Source organism: Aphelocoma coerulescens, chromosome 2, assembly GCF_041296385.1.
Source record: "Aphelocoma coerulescens isolate FSJ_1873_10779 chromosome 2, UR_Acoe_1.0, whole genome shotgun sequence".
Classification (NCBI taxonomy): Eukaryota; Metazoa; Chordata; class Aves; order Passeriformes; family Corvidae; genus Aphelocoma; species Aphelocoma coerulescens.
In genome coordinates, this window is record NC_091015.1 from 165,978,184 (window position 1) to 166,001,970 (window position 23,787).

The 23,787-nt window shown below is 44.3% G+C and overlaps 1 protein-coding gene across 10 annotated transcripts in view; it reads right to left on the reverse strand.

The window, feature by feature from the left end:
• TSNARE1 (t-SNARE domain containing 1) overlaps positions 1 to 23,787 on the reverse strand; it is a 464,136-nt gene that overhangs the window by 439,807 nt on the left and 542 nt on the right. For 6 of the 10 annotated variants that reach the window (XM_069005575.1, XM_069005573.1, XM_069005574.1 and 3 more), the window contains exon 2: positions 8,583 to 8,676. The exons of 1 other annotated variant lie outside the window; for it this stretch is intronic. The gene's annotated coding sequence lies outside the window, so the exon portion shown is untranslated. Of the gene's footprint in view, positions 1 to 8,577; positions 8,677 to 23,787 lie in introns of all 10 variants that reach the window. 3 more of the 10 variants (XM_069005567.1, XM_069005569.1, XM_069005568.1) reach the window with 2 other exon arrangements.

Below are 23,787 nucleotides of genomic sequence, written 5' to 3' on the forward strand. Positions count from 1 at the left end.
AAAGAGTTCACTTCTTCCCTTCCAAACACTATCACCTGATGAAAACACAGTTTCTCAAGTAAAGGGGAGACTCTTTAAGTTGTTTTTTGGAAGAGCACAATGGAAGTCTGCACTGCCTGACTGTAACCTGGTCTACTGGAAGGTTCCCCGCCCATGGCAGTGGGTTGGAATGGGATGGTCTTTGATGTTCCTTCCAGCCCAAACCACTCCATGATTCCGTGCTTCTATGCCATCAACAGACAACTGACACACATTGGCTTCAGTGGGTTCTCCATGGTTCCAAATCCAGTTGGGAATTTTAAGGAGAAGAGTCTTTCTTGTGAGGAGAGACTGCGGGAACTGGGCCTGGTTAGTCTGGAGAAGAGAAGACTGAGAGGGGATCTCATCAATCCATACAAATATCTCCAAGGTGGGTGTCAAGAGGATGGTGCCAGGCTCTTCTTATGGTGCTCAGCAACAGGATAAGGTCAATGGCCATAAATTAAAACACAGTGAGTTCCACCCCAACACGAGGAAGAACTGCTTTCCATGGAGGGTGCCAGAGCACTGGAACAGCTGCCCCCACCCCAGGGGAGGAGTAGATTCTCCCTCTCTGGAGACATTCCAAACCCACCTGGATGTGTTCCTGTGTCACCTGCTCCAGGTGACCTTGCCTTGGCAGGGGGTTGGATTGGATGAACTCCAGAGGTCGTTTCCAACCCTGAAGATTCTGTGATTCTGTGAATATATGAAGAAGCTCAATCAAACAGGCTGAATCTCACCCTACTTTCCTTTCTAAATTTGGACTACCCACATGGACATGCTTGCCTCAAAACACCTGATGATCTCTAAAACACAGGTAGCCACCCTGACCTCACAGAGGTGCTACTTCTCATAATCGAGTTCCTGGACATTATCATCAGTTCCACTTCCAGGGGAGGAGAGGGCATACACCAAATATATGGAATGTTAGGTAATTCAGTTATTTTGCATTAGGAAGATTAAGGACAATGTCCTAAATATCCAACTTTCAGAACATCTTGAAAAAAAAAAAAAAGACACACATCCCTTCTACTCTTTTGTCTGGTCAACACAAGGCTTAGCAGCGATAAAGCCACACATCTCTGTTTTGCAACGCACTGAGAATTGCAGAAATCCACAGTGAATCCCCACCCCTGTCCCCTACAAAATGCTTCCCACCATGATAACCCCTGCTCCCCTCCTCCATATCCCCATATCTATCAGAACCTCTCCACGTCCTCCCTGTATCCATGGACACTCCCCCCCTCCTTCTTCAGCTGCAAGTCCCATTCATGCCTCAATTTGTTCTCCAAAGCATCCACAGCTTTGGAAGCAGAAAACAATGGGTTATCTAGACCTGGACACATGCTAACTGATAGGCTGGATGATACCAAAACAACAGATAACCAGTGAATTTTCCTGAGTTTTCCTTGCAGACATTGAGATATTAAGTCCTTACGTGCTTGGTGAACAGATACATTGATGGTTGGGTGGAGGAGAAAGTCAGTGAACTGTATTTTTTTTCTCTGATGTGATTAACTCCACCAACCTACTTAGTGGAAGAGGCAGAAAGACATCAACAGGAGAGAGCCTTAAAGGAAGTGAGAGATTTCAAACTATCAAAAAAAGAAAAAAAAATAATTTCTGAAAACAACCCAATAGTGCTCATCTGCTCTTACTTTCAGACCTGTGCCCCATATACTGTGCTTGTATTTAATTTTCTGGTTCACCAAGTAGAAAAATAACCCACTCCTGAGGCTTCCAGCTTTATTTACACACTTGGTTAGGACTGAGCTGAACACTCAAACCTTTCATTGAAAGTTTCAGGTGCTCCCAGCTCTGGTTTACACTCCATGAAGGCTTTGCTCTCCACATCACAGACAATCAGAGAATTAGAGAATGGTTAAGGTTGGAAAAGGCCTCCAAGATCATAGAGTTCAACTGTTAACCCAGCACCACCACCATGTTTACCACTAAAACAAGTCCTCAAGTGCCCTATCCACACATTTTTCGAACACTTCCAGGGATGGTGACTCCACCACTTCCCTGTGCAGCCTTTTCTAATGCTTGACAACCCTTGCAGTAAAGAAGCGTTTCCTAAAATCCGTTCTAAACCTCCCTTGGCTCAACTTGAGCCCATTTCCACTCAACCTGTCACTTGTCACCTGGGAGAAGAGACTGATCCCCACCTCACTACAGCCTCTTTCCAGATAGTTGGAGAGAGTGATAAGGTCCCCCCTGAGCCTCCTTTTCTCCAGGAGAGAATGACACTGCCCAGAAGAAACCACCCTCCTCTTCTTACCATGCCAGCCAAGGACCCACCATGTCCCAATAGCTGAAACTCAGGCTCTTCAGTTGGGAATGCAGTAAGATTAATTTAACCCAAGAGAAAGCATAAGCTGCTTCATAAGAGTGGAAACTGCATCTTGTCTATCCAAAATCTAAGCATTTTTAAAATTATTTTTGGTAGGGTTTTGTTTGGAATGAATCAGACTCTGGTGTTGGCTTAGCACACCAAGGCCAAAATGTTGGTCAGGGCTGAAATCCATGAATTCACTTATAAGAGAGTGGAGCCCTGACTTCTAGTGGCTTAAAATTATGCAAAAAAAGCCTCTTTGGGCTGCAGCTCTGTGATGAATTAGCTCTGACAAGGAAAGTAACTCAAGACCTCCCCACAGCGCTCCCTCGCTGCCCCACACCACGACTGCCTCTCCACTCTCTTCCTGAGACAGGGACCAGAAGCTTGTGCTGTAAATCAGATCAACAAAACATTCAGTTAAAAATAACAGCCCAAACCTCCTCCATTGCAGGAGAGCCTTTTGGATCACAAATGATGAAAGCACTTTTCTAAAAAAAAGCAAGCTGAGTTGAGAGCGGTTTCTGAGAAGGCGATAAACAGCTCCGAGCCCAGCCAGCAGAACAAGGGCTGGGCTGCTCCAAGCATTGCTGGGACTCCAGAATAACCCTGGCAGTGGGAAAACAGGTCTCAATACCCCCAGTGAGTGGCTACCAAGGTCAAAGATGGTGCCTGGCTCCCATCCTGCTAATGCTGTAGGAGCAGGACATTCAGAGGACACCACCACCCTCTATTGTGAGCTATTCCTTGGGCATCTCCTTGCTCACTGGCTGTGTTATTCCTGCCTCATAGCTGGTAGACAGGGAGAAAAAGTTGGGATGCATCTTCTGGGGTCAAGAAACATCATCCTCATGGTACCCACCAGCACTTGGCCTGTGGTGCTTGCTGAAACTGTGAGGGAAAAGAGAAGCACCATCCCTGAGGTTTCTTACAACTATTTTTATGATGAATGCTGGAAAAGAGAAGAGGGAGTGGGGAGTAAGGTTTTTTTCCCCCTTTTTTAATGTAATCTAAGCACCCACTAAACAAACAACCAGCTGTCTTCATCCTGCAATCCAGATGGATGTCCCTCTGCAACAGGAGGATGCAGCACAGCATCTCGCCTCACATTTCCAATGCTGAGATTCAGTACAGCGACTGCAGCTTTTCATGCCTTTTACAAACATCTAATTCACTCTGTATTAATCCCTCAGAGCAGCTACTCCTTCATTTTACCCTTGGAGACATCAAGCTAAAATATTCATCGGCTTGAACACAAAAACCTACAGCTCTAAGCAGTTGTTGAGGACAGAGGACGTGCTGTTACCCAGTTCTCTGATATATACAGTAGTATAGCACCATCCTTGCAATAAAAGTACAGAATGAGCTTCTAAAGATGCCTTTTTACTAGATGTTTATAAGTGGATTTAGGTTTAATGACAAGCTCCTCTTGCTTATTTTCCACTTTTATTCATCCTTCTTTTTGGAGGGAGGGCGGCTGACAGGGGCTGTTCTTTCTCAAGCTCAATATTAAATAAACGAGATCCAAAAATATATTGAAAATGCACTCTTAAGTCATGGCACAAGGCATATTTCAAATGAATGCAGCTGAAAACCTCCGAACTATCAAAAAACCTATTTCAATAAGGGATTTTCACTTGCTGGAGACATTCAAGACATTGACGCAACTTCTAAAAAGGTGAATCTCTTCCAAGTATTTTAACTCAATTAAATTCGCCAAATCTCCAGCATAGGAAGGTGAAATCTCCAGCATAGGAAGGTGACAACAACCCCATCATCCACATTTCCTGTCTTCCCAGGCTACAGAGGGCTTCCCAAAGCTCTCTATTTTTGGGAGAGCTTTCAGGCAGTCTCTCAGTTGACTCTTGCAGGCCATGTCCAGATATCCCCAGAAATCTTTAGTATTGAAGGAGCAAACCATGGAAGCGTGCATTTACTCATGTGTGTATTCCACATCTCAGCCACAACAAATCACAAACACGGAATAGGACCTGACACACACTATTTAATTTGACCTTAGACAACGGAGCCAAAGCAAGGTGACTCCAGTCCATAAATATTCCTGATTCCACCAGCATTGAAGATGTTCAGACCTCAAACCTTGAATGAAAATGAACAACAGCATCAAATCCCCGCAGCTGTTTTACCTTAAATAGAAGGGAGGTGTTGACACTGAAGTGATGCTTTGCAGTTCAGGCAATCTGTGTTCAACTGCCAGGCTTGACTAAACTCTGCATGCAGTAGGAGAATTAAAGACAAGCCACAGTCCTCTCACCTCACCCAAAGCATCCTGAAGCTGCAAAATGCACAGGAAAGACTCCTGGTTGAATGGGATGTTACTGTGCTTCAGCACAGCACAGCAAGGAACGGACCTGCATAATTTTAATTTTTAACGTTCAAGTAGATTAAATTAAAATAGTCCAAAAAATCACAAACATAAAAATATACAACAATTGTAATCAAGGTGGCAAGAAACTGGCAATGTGTTCACCACTGGAACCGTTTGGGAGTTACCCTGAACCAGTTCATACCATTGATCGAGGCATTTCTTTGCATCAGCCTGCTGCAGTAGGCAGATAAAACGTAGCTGTGCTGTCTACATAAAATGTGTTTAGATACATAAATCCTTGCAAAGTGCCTTTTTATTTTGAGGCAAAACCAGAAAGAATTATATGCTGCATTAAATATTTTCTTCTTTGTCCTCTTCTCAACCGTCTGCAAGATCAATTAAAGTGCTTTTGCATAAAACAGGCAGGGAGGAGCATGTTCCAAAAAATAAATAAATAACGACACCACTCTTTGCTTTCAATATGATGCCTGAAGAAAACAAGCATAACGACTTAAAGATTCCCACAGTGAAAAAGAAGAAAATGATGAAGGTTTAATCATACACTTACAAGGCAACAAAATAGATTTCTCAAGTCTTAATATCTCTTGTGAAATTTTAAGCACTCAGACACAAATATTAGTAACAAGCTGCAGCAAGCTGAGTTGTTTCTCCTGCCCTCGCACAGGAATATGTGAGAGTCCCTCCCTTGCACTCACACACACATTTGCTGTTTCCATCACTTTTCTATTTGCAAAAATACCCAAATGAAACTATGAGCATTTAACACGTTATGGTTTAACACGTTCTTCGCCTGATGGAGGTCTCGCTGTCCTGGAGCTCAGCAACCTCTCTGTCCAGCTGCATTGCAACATCTGGAAGCACCAGCACAACTTCCCCACAGGCTGACCAGAAATGGGACTCCTGGCCACAGCCTCGGCATGGAGAGACAACACTCAGATCAACTGCTCTCCCAGTTACCAGCTGGAATGGGGAGCGGGGGAAAAGGGAGAGAGATCACCCCACCAAAAAAAACTCAAGACCTACTATCTTCTCCCTCAGAATGCCCTTCTATCATGCCTTCACACCACAGGGGAGGAACTGGTTCCATAAGAAAACCCCATCATTTTAGTTTCTAAGGATTTTCTTTTTTTTTTTTTTAAATGAGGGTGGAGAAGCATTGGCACAGGTTGCCCAGAGAAGCTGTGGCTGCTCCATCCCTGGAAATGTTCAAGGCCAGGACGGGGCTTGGAGCAACCTGATCTAGTGGGAGGTGTCCCTGCCCATGACAGGGGAATTGGAATCAGATGATCTGTAAGATCCCTCCCAACCCAAGCTACTCTATGATTCTATGACCCTATCTGGCCCCAAAGACTTGTGCTGCCCTAGGTGGCACAGCAGGTCACGGACCGTTTCCCCTTGGATTATGGGGACTTCATTGTCCCCGTCCCTCCAGCTGTGGGAGTCATCCCACCACGTTTCCCTCACAACAACTGTGCCATATTTTTCCAGCTGCACAGTGGCTTCCAGCTTCTCCTGTCTGTTGCCCATGCCGTGGGCACTGGTGCAGATGCACTTCAGCTGGGCTATTGTTCCCACTGCCTTTTTTGGGGAAGAAGCCCTAATTCCTACATGGTCATTCTCAGGCACTTCCATGGTTTCTAACACATCAGTAATCGTGGTGCCTTTGCTGCTGCAGGGATCTGCTGCTGCAGGGATCTCCTGCTGCAGGTTCAGAGGCAGGTGTTAATCAAATGGATCTTCCCTGTTCTCACTCATCATTCCTTGCAACTGGAATGGTAGCGGAGAACACTACTTGTGTTCCTGGTCCCTTAACCAATCAACCTCACACCAAAATACAAAAGAACTGAGAGAGAAATCGTTGCTCTACACAATTGAAATAGGAGCAAAATATCTTGCAATAATAAAATAAATTTTAAAAAAACACACAAAAAAGAAAACCAAACACCCAAGAAATGAAAACAAAAGCTAAGAGGTGAATAATTCATCTAGGCAATGTGCAGTGCCCAATATTCTACCTGAATTGCTTACATTGAAGGTTCATGGTTTAATCAGAACTGCTGGAACAAGAAAAACCAGAGTCATAAGTACAACATTTATCTTGAGTAAACGAAATAGGTTTCTGGGTAAGGCATTTTCATCTAAAATAGGAAAAAAATAGGTTGCAGTTTGTGAAGTGACCAGCAAGGGGAGTTGGTGCCCAGAGCTTTGAGGGAACCATGCAGATGCAGTTTTGGGTGAAGAAAACTCAAATAAACAATTCTGAGGTACTGACATTGATAAAACATTGAAGACTGCCACAGGATCCTGGAGGATGATGGACAGAGAGCAGAAAAAGCACTGAAAAGAAAGAGGGCTTGAGAGATACTAGAGTACAAAAATGATCATGTTTTGCTTGGAAATTGGAATTTCTGTCCCAGCAAGACTTAATGGAGAGCATGTAATGAAGAACTCTTAGAGGAAAAAGGCAAAGAACAAATGAGATCAAGTCAAGATGGAGCTTAGGATAAGAAAATAAGGGTTAATCTCAATGTACTTCTGCGTACAATATTCTGACAGTAACACGAAAAGACTTTGGCCAGTTCCTCTGGTGGCCTTGAGGAGACATCCAGGAGGGTACCAGATGTCTGGGAGAAGATGTCAGAGGACTAGGGCCAATCAGGCACCTTATCACTGAGCCCCAGAACCAGAAACAAACAGGGGAAAAAAACATAAATAAAGACTATAAAAAAAAAAACCTTGCAAGGAGTGGGATTTAATAATATTATACAGCATTTAAAGCAAAATGCCAGCAGTAGGAACTCATTAGGCTCTGTATGGGGAACAGCAGCAAAATCACTGCTGCAGCTCCAGCCATGCTGGGCTCGTCAACAGAAACGGGGCCACCCCAGGCTCCAGGGCCACGGGGAGGGGCACTCAGAGCTTTCATTCCTCTGCCCCATTAATCTCATCAACCTCGTATTTACTCTGTTGTTGGTAATTACTCAGAACGTTAATAGGCACAATTTATGCATATTATTTACTGAACGTTACAAATCTCTTTAGCTCTGTGTATGAATCGGGGCTGGAGGATGCCAATGCTCCAAGTGCTATGGAAAACGGAGGTAGTGAAATGAAAAATATTTAAAAATTTAGAAAACGTTTTTAGGACTTGTTTCGAATTTCTTCAATAGCTTCAGCTTCTTCTTGCAAGATAACCAATCAATTCAGATAAATACATAAAACCTATCCATTTTACTAAGTCCGTAATAGCATTCTAACAAGAAAAAACAGACACTAAACCAAAAAAAGACCACACCCAAGAAAAGACTTATTTCCTCCTATTAAGCTGGAGTCCATAAAGCAACTATTCCAGCCATGATACAAATTACCGTTAACGATATTCCAGGTGGGAAAAACAGATGCAGTTTAAGAAAACTGTTATTGCTTTTAAAGAACTCCATAGGTTTCCCAGACACAGTCTGTTACACCTTGAAAAATGGAACTTTCACTGACCATCTGTTCCTAGGCGAGAACTCCCAGCAACTCTGGCTTTGGCCAGAAAGCCCAACTCAAAGTCTAAGTACCAGGGGACATCCCAGAGCTTAATGACCAGCCAAGATCAGATGGCAGGGGGAGAATTTGGATGGAGATCACCCAATATTAACCAGTTAAAACAAGGAAACCACTGCAAGAGGAGAAGATGGCTTCCAGAGGTGAACATCTGCAAGAGTGAAGCCCACAACATTCCTACACCCCCACTCCAGAGCCTGCATCTACAACATGCATCACCTCCGATGAGCTGAAAGGATATGGAGAAAACTAACCAAAATCAAAGACAAAAAAAAAACTGAAATGAGAAGGATTATCAAGGAAAGAAAACGTCAAAAATTACCTCACCCACAATTTTATTCCGCTGTGTTGTGAAGCCACTTGTTGGGAACTTGGTAGCAATAACCCAATGGACCCAAGGCCCAGCTCAGCAGTATTGTTCCTGTTCAGATTTAAAAAAAAAAAATCAGATGTGAAAAGCACAAACAGGCTTTTATCTGCTCTGTTTCCCTCAGTCTGAAGCTCAGGGATTCCCAAGACTGAGGTTTTAGCCATATCTTTAGATTCAACTGGGAGTTTTCACACCCTGTGAATTTGTTAAACATATCCATCTATTAGGCAAGCTTTGCTTTTGGCCTACACAATGTGTGTTGACAATGGAACATAACACACAAAAAAGGAAACAAAAGAACACTTATTCCCTTTAATTTCAGGGTGCAAACATTAGGGGATGCCTAGTGAAGCACAGCAAGTAATTTTCATTTTCTGCAGTTTGTGATTTCACATCATTGTCATTTCCCCTGCTTAGTGATGTCATATTTTACAGTCAGTCTCAGCCAGTTAAACTGGATCTGGTTTTAGTACATTTTTACTACATTTTTACTACGTCTCCTGCAAAAAGAAAGCCCCTGCAACTAAAGAGATTACTGAGAGAGAACCACACAACTGAGACAACCAAGGGGACCCAGCACCGGACTTTTGAATAATTTCAGGAATGGTGATTCCACCACTTTCCTGGGCACTCTGTTCCAATGCTTCACCACCCTTTCAGTGAGGAAATTTTTCTTATATCCAATCCAAACCTCTCCTGATGCAACTTGAGGCCACTTCATCTCATCACGAACAGCATTCATAAGGATTCAATGACTCAGATAACTCTGGAGACTGTAATGACATCATAAACTCATTTCCCACACACACGCTTTCACAACTGATCTCTTTTTTTTGGTCCAAATTTGGAAATTAGTATTTCAGAAGGAATTTAAGACACTTTTAATGTAGTTTACTATGCTTTAATAAAAAATAAAAGAGAAAATAAGAAAAAGAATGGTTTAGGCAACTCAGGTAGAGGCACTTACACACTGTGCAAAGTAAAGAAATAAAAATACTACACTTTTTACAGTAATTATTCCTCAAAGGAAATGTTCTAATCAGAATGCTGATATTGTGGGCCTGTTCTAAGCAGGAGGAGCATCATCACACAAGACACAACCTTCCAGACTAACCATCAAAGCTTTCTAATCCCTCCTTATGATGGGATGGTGAAGAAAGTCAAATCACATGGGATGGCACTGGAGCCGAAGGGAGCAGCAAAGGATGCTGAAGGAGCTCATGCCCTGAGTTTTTCTACCCTTAGAAAACCACCCAATTACCCTTTCCTCCTCTTTGATTACACAATTGACTTCAACACCCTCAAAAGCCAACAGCAGAAGATCCAAAACATGGGCAAAAGTAATGATTAAGAGCCTTTAAGTTAAAGTACAGTTCGCAGAACCAGCTTTCAAAGGCTGGGTAAATAAGTAAGACCTTTAAATTTTAAGATGTTGCTCAGCAACACCTTGTCATGCCACATCACACAACACTTCTTCCTGTTATTTCTCTGTCCAAAGGTCAAAATTCCTCTTCCCAAGAGACAAGCCTTCATATAAAAGAGTGGTGAAACTTTTACATCCAACTAATTCAGGAACAATCCACATCTTTGTCCTGGAGACATTCCTACATATGATTCATTGCAATTTAAGGTGGGGAGGGCAATGACAAATTTTGTCTCAAATCGAGGCAAATGAAAACAGAATTATTTGTCCAGCACACACAGTCCAGCTCTGAAATCTCAAGAAGCTCATGGCTACTAAGGTAGGAGTTTTTATCACCCTCATGTAGCCTAGGGATAAGCATTTTTGAATTGCCTGTACAAGCAAAAAAAAAAAAAAAAACAGTGGTCAGTTCAATTTTTCAGAACAAGCTAAGCCATGGCACACCCCATCCTGCCAAGTGGGGATTTGGGTCCTTAAGCAGAGAAACCTGGTGGTCCAATTTCCCAGAAATATCCTTATGCCCATCTCCCAAAGCACCCAAGGCAGCCCTAGGAGGATGAAAACCAATACTGAAATGATCAAAAACACACCGTGTTGCACATGAGACTTCTTGCCCACCCATCTTCTCCTTATCTCATCCTCCCACCAGTTCCATCCCGCGAATGGATCTGTTTTCTTCTCCCATTCAGTCTTTTTCTGATGGTTTCTCCGTAGCAAGGCCTCTCCTTTGTGTCCCTCTTGCATCCTCCATACATGAATGCAAGAGGGACATGATCCTTGGTTGGCATCCACAGGGATGACTCCAGTATAGGGAGGAATTAATGACAACTCCGCCCACCTGCAGGTTTTTGGGGTTTTTTTTAAGCCATCGTGTATGTAACTCACATGATGTCAGTGCAGGAATATCACACTAAGGCTCTGGAAAGTAAGGGGCGGGTTTTCCTCGTTTCTATGGTTATGAGCAATTTTAATGACCAACCTAAATAAAAAGGCTGGAAGAGAGAGAAAGTAGGAAGGAGTGAGGTGGGTGTTTAATTTTGATTGACAAGACAGAGCAGAACTAGTTAAGATCTGTCAAATGCTTGCTGAGGATCACAAATCCTCAGCACATTCTACAGCAGACAGAATTAGTCTAAATGCACAGCTTTACAAAAATATTTCTTATCTGCTGAGATCAGAGTTCAGCATTTCAGTTGCCCCACAGAAAGCAGCTGATGTCATAACCACCAAAGGAACCAAGGTAGGGCCAGAAAAACATTTTTATTATTCGTATTTGATTTTTAAGTATCAACATCTACAATGTCTTAGTATGTCTTAATTTCTGTCTCTGGCCTCGATATATATATATATATATATATTTATAAAAAATGACAGCATTCTCAAGATTGTTAACTACCAAAACAACAATTTTAAAGGTGTTATCAAAGGCACCACTTTGGAATCACATCTGCATTACATGAAATGTTGTATAAATACAGAGCAAGGAGATAATTCCTGCAATAAAGACTTTAAAATAGGAGATTGAACGCAGAAGGAGTTGAACACAGATTTGATGGGAAATTTCAGGAAACACAATCTGGAAAGACAAAAACACTGGCATGACAGTCAGCTGTGATATTCCCTGAAGATACACCACTAAAAAACAAACTTTGGGGAAGATTAAGAACATTCCTACAAATTAAATCACCAAGAAGGAAGAAGAATCAAGAGATGGAGACTTGGAGCATTTCATAGTCAGGAGCAGAGTTTCCTGACCTTGGAGGGAAGAATCAATACCTCAGCAAGGCACAAGGCAGCATGAGAAGACTAAACCAGCATCTTGCGTTTAAGGCCAGGGAGAAGCAGGATGTACCAAAGGACAGACACAAGGAAGATCCAAGAGGTGCCTGAACCAAAGCTGGAAGATGTTTTTCTTGTACTCACTTGGCTCTGTTGGGATGCAAGCAGGACACAGTGATCTCCACAGGGCTACACACCCCTGAGCTTTGCTGTTTTATCAAACGACGTTTGAATTTTAAGGAGAAAAAAACTCGGCGAGAGAGGACGGGGTTACAAAAGAAGGAAGTCAGCAGCTCCTGAGATGCCTGCCAACAGGATCTGCACTTAAGGCGTGCAGTTTTGGCAGAGAACATTCTCAAAATCTGATATTTAAAAGTCTCATGGTGTTGGAACGTATAATTAAAATAAAAGGATACAAGTGAACGAAGATCCGATCAACAAACTTGTATCAAAGTCAAATGTGTTCCCACAAAGACTAAGCCACCTGGTTCTTCCATGCTTCATTCAAAGAGAGAAAAATTAGCTATCAACTACTTTTATTCCCACTCAAAATCATCCCTCTCCAGCTCCTGAAAGGGATGGATTTGTAACAATCTTCAAGAATTAAAAAAGCCCAAGCAAATAAAAAGACCCCAAGCAAACCCCAAAACTCACAAGTTATTTCATTTACTGCCAGTTTCCAATTCTAGAGCAACATATTTGTTGTGATATGAACTTTTCTTTGAACACAAAGAATAATGAAAACACCTACAAATTCGTTCTTGCTCCTCAAAAACTGGAATGAATGAAAGAATTCAAATCCTTCATTGAGAAAAGCCCTGAGGAGAGGAAGGACTTGGGGATATAGGTGGATGGGAGCTTGACGTGATATAATAAATGGTAATGTGGCTGCACCATCCCTGGAAGTGTCCAAAGCCAGGCTGGACAGGGCTTGGAGCAACCTGGTCTACTGGAAGGTGTCCCTGCCCATGGCAGAGGGTCAGAATGAGATCATCTTTCAGGTCCCTTCCAACACAAACTGTTCTAATATTCTATGAATTTACTGCTGTTTCCTTCCCAGCAGTGCCACCTTAAACTCAATAACCAAGAAAATAACAAAAAAAACCAACAAAATAAGGAATTCATATGTGATCTGATTTCTTACTGCAAGGTTTCCAACAGCCAAGCTGTCCATCACCGTTGAAAAGAAAAGTCAAAGTAGCATGGAATCAGCTGGCACAAGCTCATTTATGATCAGGTAATGCCTTGAAACCTCCCAAACCAACTCTGCTGCTATCAGAGCCACCTCTTCCTTGGATAGCACCCAGGAACTACTCGCAAATGAAATCCAACCAAATTTATTCTGCAAGCCTGGAAATTTCAGTTACAGAGGTGACGTGACATTTCGTTTCGCCAATGCTAATCTAATGCCTTTTTAAAGGTGCATACGTTTCACCCTGTTGGCTTCCAACACTGAATTACCACCTCTGCTAAGCTTCAGAATAAATGAGACGAGCGTGGCCTCCAGGCGAAATCCCTTTGCTGTAATCTTTATTCAAAACACACCGCTCCGGAGACTTGCATGCATTGCCAAAAATCGCCTTGAGGTTTGCTCTTAAGATGGCAATTTGCATATCAACATTTTGCTGCAGAGCTTACCCAATGTCCCCGCTATTATTTTAATACTGGGCTGTGGGCGGCCCCCTGAGCGGCTCACAGAAGTGCAGGCTAAAAATATTCCAGCCTTCCCCACCGGCTCCACACATGACCACAGCGAGCGCCGGCTCGGATGCAAAACCGGCAGTGATGGCATCCACCCGCCTCTCCAGGAGAACGCGCAGGCTCCAAGGTGCTCAAAGAAACATGGCAAGAAGGAGAAAAGTAGCTCTGCATGGATGGAGGAAAAATGCACATGCGTCGGAGGAGGAGGAGCGCAGAAAGAGCCGGTTTTACAAGGGAAGCTGGAGAAGTTTATCTGTGTGCAAGACGTTATTGGGAAAACACATTAAGAGGTAATAAAGCAGGTGAGGGAGGCACCACCTGGGATATGAATTTAAGATGATGCTGAACAGAGGACGGGAAAGAATTCTCAAGCACAGAACAGGAGCGATGCCGGGTGGACGCGAGCACAGCCTGATTCATGCCCCAGAAGGGAGATCCTGATCCCGCTGGCAGCACCATGTTGATGACAGAGCACGAAAAAACATGGATTGCAGGTTTTTCTCCTTGCTCTCCTCCCCCTCACCCAGTAAACCCCAGGCTCAGAGGTTGTAATTATTTCTGGTAAGGTGTAAACAGGTCTGGGAAATGAAACGGAAAACCGGAGCTATTTATGAGATGCCACGCAGGGAGTCGGCATTGGAGCCCAGCAACCAAATCAGTGAGTGCAAGGTCACCCTGCTCTGCTCAGGAAAGCGACTTTGCGAAGTGGTTTGCAGCCAGCCAGGCAAAATAACCAGCCTTAGTCTGCCCAGGATGGTGAGTTAATGGAAACAGACGGTGGAGAACCACCAGAAGACATTGCTTCAGCCAACGACAAGGGTTTTATCATGATGTTGGTAGGCTTTGAGATAACGTCCATCGAGATGACATCCACTCATAACAACCATCTGCTCCTCTGGGGTGTGGGAGAGGACCAAGGAGGACATCAAGGCCATAGGTCTCCCTACACCAAAGTCCTTGCAGAGGGAAGAAGCCAAAGGACTCATCTGCCTGGAACTGTTCCGGGCCAGATTGGATGGAGTTTGGTCGAGTGGAAGGTGTCCCTGCCTATGGCAGGGGGATTGGAACAAGATGGTCTTGAAGGTCCCTTCCAACCCAAACCCTTCTATGATCTGCATGTAAATGACCAATGGAGACCACTCATCCCCTTACCCTGCAGGCCACCACTTTCTTCCAAGGAATTGGATTATTGCCCCAAGCCAGGAAGAACCACAAATTTTGAAAATCAATTTCCTTTCTGCTGTGAAGAAAAGAAGGAAAGGCCAAACCCTCCCAGCAGAAGGATCTAGGATCTTACAGCCCAATGGGACTGAAGGAGCCAGCAGCATTTCAAGCCCACAAAGCAGCCACTCAAGGAAAACTCAAAAACTCGTTTTGGTCTCACCAGAAGCAAAGGAAAAGAGATGATCAAATTCAGGAACTACAGGCAGAGAGGCAGTGAGTGCCTCTGGGGACAGCAGGACCTCCAGACTATTTTCTACACACACTCTTTATATTCTGTGCTCAAATGCCTCATAAACAGGACTAGGATGCACGACCCTCTTTCTAAGAATGAGATTATACTTAAATTCTAATTAATTTTAAAAAGGATGGCAAGCACAGCACAGTAGGAAAGGAACTGGCCAAAGAGAAAAGAGCAAGTCTGAAGACCTCAGAGCCTGTGGGACATCTGCATATATGAAAGGAAACAAAGGAACATGTGAATAATGTGCAAAAATAGAAAATAGAAACAGAAAAAAGAAAATAAAAAAGCAGACCTTGATTTCCATGCACAGGGAAGAGGATCTTGACAATTAATTTGCCAGTATTGCCATAATGGGGAGAAAAAAAACCCAACCAACCAGAATTCCAGTCTCATGATTTCCCTATGTTTGGGACAAAGGAGACAAAACCAGAGAAGCTGTGGATGTACTATCCCTGGAAGTGTTCAAGGCCGGGTTGGATGGGGTTTGGAGCAACCTGGGATAGTGGAAGGTGTCCTTGCCATGGAAGTAGATCCCTTCCAACCCAAAGCATTCTAAAATCCTATGAAACCCATCTGATTCAGCTCTGATGATCAACAGGAAAATATCTGCAGTGAGATTCTCAGTTTGCTTTTCCAAATTCAAAGGTGCCCTGTTTTACACAAATATTGCAATCCTGTTTTCACCACTTGCTAAGACGCCGCTCCAAGGGGCCGGTTTGGGCACTTGGCTAGGACAGAACCCATTACATTTTTAGAAAAACCACCCATAGCTACAAAACCTCCCTGTGGTGCATGATCAAAACTTAGGAGGGCTTTGGAAAGCACACAGTTGTTCTCTAAAATAGAAGTGTCAAAAACTTTGGACAGCATTTCTCAGGCTTCCACACCCACATTTTACCACCTATTTCCATCTTAGAGCACTTGCTGTTCATGGAAGCTGAAGGTCCTTGACACTGAGAAATCAAACCTCTAAGATGCAGTGGCTTCAACACAATTTAAGCACCACTACTTTCATTATTTTAGATTTCTTTACCATATTTATCATTAGTAAAAGTAGATTTAGTGAAATGACTTTTCACCATCACCACAGCTCTGGATAGATTTAAAACCTGCATGGGATGGTCTGTAAGAGGATGGGGAGCATCAGGAGGTGGGACAAACTTCCCTGACCACAGCTATGAGTATTCACCATGGCCTCATCCTGCCCACATCAATCCCACAGCACCTTTGGCAGAGAAAAAACTAAAACTTCCAATTCTTTAAAACAAAGGCCGAAAAACCAGAACATAAAAGCAAACAAAACGACATCCAGTATTATATGTATGTGAATTTTATATATAGCATCTTATGTACTGTATTACAGAAATTATTTGTTAATTTAATAATAGACATATATTTGTAAGCTTAATTTTTCATGTTTTTTCACTGAGCATCCACAACCTGCAGCAGAATATTTGATGGGACTGACATTAGGGTCATCCCAGCAATGACAGGCACTCGGGTAAGGGAGCAGCTGGGGATTATCAGGCACACAACAGAACATATCAAAACATTTGGGGAAGGTAAATTACATCTCAAGCTATCTAACACTATGTCTAAACTTGTATAAATCAGGATTTTAGAAATTAGGAGGTTCTCAGGAGAGTCTAGAAAGCGAATAGTGTCACAAGAGATCACAAATCAATTGGTTTTGTTTGTGAAAAGCTGTATTAAGTTTTAGCTCTTGATTCACTTTGCACAAAGGAAAATCTGAAGATCTGCAGGTTCCAACAAGAAAATCTGTCATGTACAGGGTTACAGGAAACAAGGTGCTACCCAGTGAGCCAGCACTGCACCTGCAGCCTCACTGACCTCCCCCATCTCCAAACAGATGCACAGCAGCATTTTTATCTCCAAAATTAGAAGAACTTGGAGCATGGTGAACATCTCCATGCTGGGACATGGGATGCTGCAAAGCATTTGCTAATAATTCAGCTACAACCTAATTGCAATTACCTCCAGTGAGCTGCAGCCACTGCTCCCTCTGATCCTGGACATTTCCCATCCCTGGAGTGTCCACGGCCAGGTTGGATGGAGCTCTGAGCAACCTGGTCTGGTGGAAGGTGTCTCTGTCCATGGAAAGGGGCTGGAATGAGATGATCCTGAAGGTACCTTCCAAACCAAACCATTCTACGATTCAATGAATCTAAAATTGAAGTGACTATTCCACAACTTGTAGACCCAGTGAGACATCATCCAAATCTTCCCCAAACAGCCCATGAGGATTTTTCTCCCCTAAGTCACCCCAAAATTGGGCTACACAAACTGGACAGGCATCACCATTGCATGAGGACTGTGATCACAGTCATGAGATGTCACAGGTTGGTAAATCATGGAATCACAGAATGGTTTGGGTTGGAAGGGACCTTAAAAATAATCTCATTCCAAACCCCTGCCATGGGCAGGAACACCTTCCACTAGACCAGGTTGCTCAGGTCCTTCAGCTTAAAGCCATTCCCCCTTGTCCTATCACAAATAAATAAGGGAACTTCAAAGAGGGGGAAGAAAGATGAAAAACAGCATTCCTGGCTGTGTATGGGATTTTGTACAAAGCAGCCATTAATAGCAAGTTTGGGAGTTCCCTTGTACCATATTTGAGTCTCTGGCATCTCAGACAGCCAAGAAATGGGTTAATCCAAAAATTTGGGTCATAACACCTCCAAATCTGCCTGGTTTTTCACATGTAGAAAAATAAAGGAGGCACCTCCCTCCTCCACGCAGAAGCATCACAAGAAGATTCATTATAAATGGAAAAAAAAAAGGCAACAGGTTTCAGCAATGAGTGTGATCAAAGTCTCTTGTGGAAGAAGAAAATGTTTTATTTTACAGAAATAAGAACTATGGCAACAGCTCTGGAATAAAATCCTACAGCACGGCTGTCTCCTGCACTCCTTTACTCCATGCACCAGATGATGGAGGGGTCCTACAAGGGGAAAAAAAATACATGGCCAAGTTATTCAAGACTAGAATGACAATAAATGTATGCAGAGAGGAGAAGGAGGACAAATAAAGTCCTCAATAACCTCAAAAAATCATATTTTTGCATTGCCTGGCTTTGCAGCAGGGGGGACAGGAGAGCAAGAACAAAACAAATGCCACACAGCAAAGAGCATCAAACATTTTGCACTTATTTTCTGCTTTTATTTAGGGAAGAGATGACAGAGAGAGTGAAGAAATCACCACCTAACCCAACATGAGTATTTACTTCCAAAAAAAAAGGAATTTTACAAAAAAGAAAAAAATACTAAGTATAGGTATTGCAGCTGAGTTTGACTTCATTCAAGGAGAAGCTGGAAAATATTTTCCAGATTATTCTTGCAGTATCCCAGCAGATGAACTGCCAACACACCTAAACTGCCCTTGGGAGAGCTTTTCCCAACAGCTCTGCACCCCATAAAAAAAAAAAATCCAAAAACACCTGCTGATACACCATTTCTTCTTATTTTTTATACCAATCTTCAGGACATATTTAAAAAGCAACTGATCACCAGTGCAATCTCTGTTTTTCTAATGGACACGCAAAATGGACATAAAAAAATAAGATAATCCATCCCGCCCCTTTTTCATTTTAGTTAAATGCTATTTTTTCCATCATCAGAAACACTGCAGAGATGTGCCCATGCACTGCAACAAAGAGATGGCACCTGCCTACTGAATTTCCTGACTAGTGACACTTCGAAGAAAAAGAGTTTTAAATAGAAACCTCCCTGCAAGTGTTAAATCAGATTAATTTAACTCTTGCGTTATTTTAATCTTAGACGCCACCATTTGCAAGGCAAGCAGGAAAAAAAAATAGGGAGTAGGATTCTTATCTTGACCATATTCTTTGGGAAATACAGTGTATTATTAAAAACCACAAAGAACCTTTCTGACAGCAAAATACACACTTCTGGCTCTTTGGCAGTAGAAAAGGAGCACAAATATTTTATGAAGCTTTCTGGGCACTCAACATCAAATGATGGGCAGAGCTTCCCTCCAGTTTTGCAGTGCCCAATGACACTGCCAAAAACACCAACGCAAGTTTGGGGCCACATTTTGGATTTGCACATTGCAAAAAGTGTTCTGCAAAACACAATGCACTTTGGAAGGTTGGTGATGCTGCTGAGGAAGAAGTTTTGCAGCATCTTCCCCGCAAGCACCATCATGGAGCCACACCCTGCTACTTCAGCTGTGACTTAGGCTCACGCTTAAATAGCTGTATTAAATTTAGACTGAGTAGATCATGTCATAGGAAAACACACACATTCTAATGGTCAGGAATCGTGGAATGGCTTGGGCTGGAAGAGACCTTAAAGATCACCCAGTGTCATCCATGGGCAGGGACACCTTCCACTGTCCCAGGCTGCTCCATGCCCTGTCCAAACTGGGCTTGAACACTTCCAGGGATAGGACAGCCACAGCTTTTCTGGGCAACCTGTATCAGGGCCTCCCCAGCCTCATAGCAAGGAAATTCTTTCTAATATTGAATCTAAACCTGCTCTCTGTCAGTGGGAAGCCATTCCCCCTGCTGTATTCACTCTGGGCCCTTGTCCAAAGCCTCTCTCCAGCTCTCTTGGAGCCCCTTTAGGCACTGGAAGAGGCTTTATGCTCTCTCTGGAGCCTTCTCTTCTCCAGGCTGAACATCCCAGCTCTCCCAGACTGGCTGCAGAGCAGAGGGGCTCCATCCCTCATCACCTTGGTGGCCTCCTCTGGACTTGCTCCAAGAGCTCCATGTCCTTCCTATGCTGGGACCCCAAACCTGGATGCAGTTCTACAGGGGGGTCTCAGCAGAGTGGAGCAGAGGGGAAGAATTCCCCCTCAGCTGCTGCCCACCCTGCTTTGGATGCAGCCCAGGACACATTCGGATTTCTGGGCTCCAAGTGCACACAGGTCATGTCCAGCCTCTCATCCACCAGCACCCCCAGCCCTGGCTTCCCAGGACTGCCTTCAATCTGTTCAGGCCCCAGCCTGGACACCAGAGGTTGAACACGTGACCAGCCATGCCCTGGGTGGAAAAACCCAGTCATCCATCATCCATCCATCATCCATCCATCCATCCATCCATCCATCCTCACTGCGATCAAACTTGGACACACTCATCCTTTCCAGTGAAAGCAGCCTTTGCCCTGACAATGACGACTCCAACCCTACATAAAACAGTCAGAGGCTCCTCCTGTCCCCCCAAAACCCTCCGGTGTCACAGATTTCCAGTCCCCTGAAGCACCAGCAACCCTGGGAAGGTCCATAAAAACCCAAGTGAGAGCCATCCAGCTCACCCGACTTCACAAAGTAGGTGAACTGTAGGAAGGAGGATAATAAAGATGGGAAAAGTAAATTAAAAATTTTCAACAGTTCATTCCACTTTCATCGAGCAGAATGTGTTTATGGTACAAGGAGGGAATCGAAAGTATTATTTTTATCTTGATATTATTTACCCTTTCTCACTTGCTATTTAAATATTCCTGAAATCCCAGAAGAACCAACAATTCAAAATACCATTTCATATATATATTTATAAGGAAAGAGAAGCACAGACTCATTCATTCTCAGCTTCCCTCTTTTTTTTTTCTTTTCAATTAGATTTTAAGTGCTTTAATCTCAATGTGCAAATTTATTAAGACACAGAATACTTATTTCTCCTCCACTCCCAGTAAAGATTCTCCAGAACCAGAGCAAGCATCTTGCTTGCTGGGAAACCTGGTCACACCAGAGGGTTGCACAATGAGGAGTAAAAGATAAGAGGTTTAAAATATTTTAAATAAATAAATAAATAAAGAGAGTTGTGAGAAAATGAATGAGGTTGCTTGCACAAGACAGGATGGGAATAGAATATTGCAATATTGAAATCTCTGCTCTATCAGTCTCTTTAGCCAATCTCGACTAAATAACTTACAGAATCACAAAACACTTTGGGTTGGAAGGGATCTTTAGGATCATCCAGTTCCAATCCCTTGCCATGGGCAGGGACACCTCCCACTATCCCAGGTTGCTCCAAGCCCCATCCAACCTGGCCTTGAACATTTTCAGGGATGGGGCATCCACAGCTTCTCTGGGCAACCTGTGCCAGGGCCTCCTCACCCTCACAGTAAAGTCTTGCTTTAGACACAATAGCAGGAGGAAACAGGGATGGAATCTGACTCAGAAGCCCAGACCAAGCAGGACATGTGGCTGCACTGATCAGCCTCTCCCATGTCCATCAAAGCTGCATCAGTGGTCAGGCTAATTTTTAATTGCATTAATAAACAAAAGCAAACCAGCAAGGTGGGAGGCCTTGGAGAATGCAAGAACGGTGATTTGTTGCTTGGATGACCACTGGAAAGTGGGAATCAGCACATTTAATACTCCAGAAAAAGTCCAGAGACCAACCTGAGGATGAGAGGGAAAAGGATGTTGCAGCTGGTAAAGGTGGTGGAGCAGGAAGGCAACAAGGGGTCAGACAGCAATGCTCTGACACATCAGGGATTTTAAAACCTGAATTTGCAACAACACAATGGAGAGGGATTTTCCAGAAGAGCACAGGACAAGGGGATAGGACAAGGGGGGAATGGCATTAAGCTAAATGAGAGTAGATTTAGATTGATTTTAGGAAGAAACTCTTTACTGAGAGAGTGGTGAGGCCCTGGCACAGGTTGCCCAGAGAAGCTGTGGCTGCCCCAGCCCTGGAAGTGTCCAAGGCCAGCTTGAACAGGGCTTGGAGCAACCTGGGATAGTGGAAGGTGTCCATGGCAGGGGGGTGGGACTGGATGATCTTGAAGGTCCCCTCCAACCCAAACCATTCAATGATTCTATGATTAACACTCCAGTCCATCTGGAGATAAGATGGAAAAGGGCATCACAGCTGGAGAAGACAGTGGATCAGGAGAGCATCAAGGGCTCAGACAGCAGCTGGCCTGAGTCAGTGGTGATTTAAAGACCAGAAACACCTGCAGGGACACCTGGACCTTTAGAGCAGAGCCCAGAAGGGCAGGATGGGGCCCTGTATGTTCACAGCCCCACTGCAAAGGCAAAAACCAGCCTGGAAAAAGGGATAAATGCTTGAAAAAGTATAAACCTTACTGCTAAACAAAAAAAAAAAAGAAAGGGTAGGGGAAAACCCTCGTATTTTAATCAATCCTTCCCACTCCACAGCACACAGCTAGTAAAAATTTAGGATTCAGTCTGCTGAATCTTAAATCCTTTGTGCAGAATGAAGCACAAAGCAAAACTTGAGGCCACCCCACGCAAGGGTTTGCAAACAAACATTTCCTTGTTCCTGCAGCACTCCCAGATACAAGGATGCGCCTCAAGCTCCAAAACGTCACAGAAAACTTCAAATGCAAGCAAGCAGAGGGTTCTGCAGGGCATATTCAGTGTGCTGGTGGCAGAATGAAACGTGCTTTTAGCTTTCCAAACCCTCTGCTTTTTGATATGCACACAAAGACACAGAGCAGTTCCATGGGAACACGAGGTTTCCCCAGCAAAGTCCACTCCGGCGCCAGATGCCGGAGGTTAATTGTACCCCACAGCTCAGGGGAGCTTTTATTAAAAGCTTCAAACCACAAACACTTTTCAAAGTACAAAAGCAACCAAAAAAAAAAGTTTCTGCAGTCAGCCGAGGACCACTGCAGAAAGAGGCGCTTTGTACATTTAAAAGAGGTTTTATTTCCTCTCCTTGTACTTCCAAATGCATCCCATTGCCTCAAGCTCCCTGAATGAGCCTGGAATGGGGAAAAAATAATAAATAAACAGCATCATGGCCTCTGTGAGTTAAAACTGAGCCAAAACCTGGCAGGTAACAACACAGGAGCAATTCCCAATATTGCCATTGTGCTGGAAATTGATAAATCAGGGTTTCTTCATGAGCAGCTGCGGGACAGTGGCAAACTGGGTGCAGGGACATCCCATCCTCACCCAGTCACCGGTGACATGGGACACAGGTGTGGTCCACAGCTCGTGTGTCCCTCCCTGCTCACAGCCCTGGGCAAGGCCAGCCCAGTCACTCACTACACACATACAATGCTGTGCAACAGCAGCCACAGTCCCCAAGTTCCACCCACAGTCCCTGTGCCAGCCCTGTCCCTATGTCACCCACCCCCCCAGCCCAGCTCTGTCCCCATATTACACACTGCCCCCTGTGCCACGGCAGTCCTGTCCCCACATCACATCCCCCTGTGCTAGCCCTGTGTCACACACATACCCCTGGTGACAGTCCAGCCATGTCCCAGTGTCACACACACACCCCTGTGTCACACACACACACACCCCTGTGTCACACACACACACCCCTGTGCCAGGCCAGCCCTGTCCCTGTGTCACACACACACACCCCCCTCTGTGCCAGGCCAGCCCTGTCCCTGTGTCACACACACACACCCCCCTCTGTGCCAGGCCAGCCCTGTCCCTGTGTCACACACACACCCCTGTGTCACACACACACCCCTGTGTCACACACACACACCCCTGTGCCAGGCCAGCCCTGTCCCTATGTCACACACACACCCCTGTGTCACACACACACACCCCTGTGTCACACACACACACCCCTGTGCCAGGCCAGCCCTGTCCCCACATCACATCCCCCTGTGCTAGCCCTGTGTCACACACATACCCCTGGTGACAGTCCAGCCCTGTCCCTGTGTCACACACACACCCCTGTGTCACACACACACACACCCCTGTGCCAGGCCAGCCCTGTCCCTGTGTCACACACACACACCCCTGTGTCACACACACATACCCCTGGTGACAGTCCAGCCATGTCCCAGTGTCACACACACACCCCTGTGTCACACACACA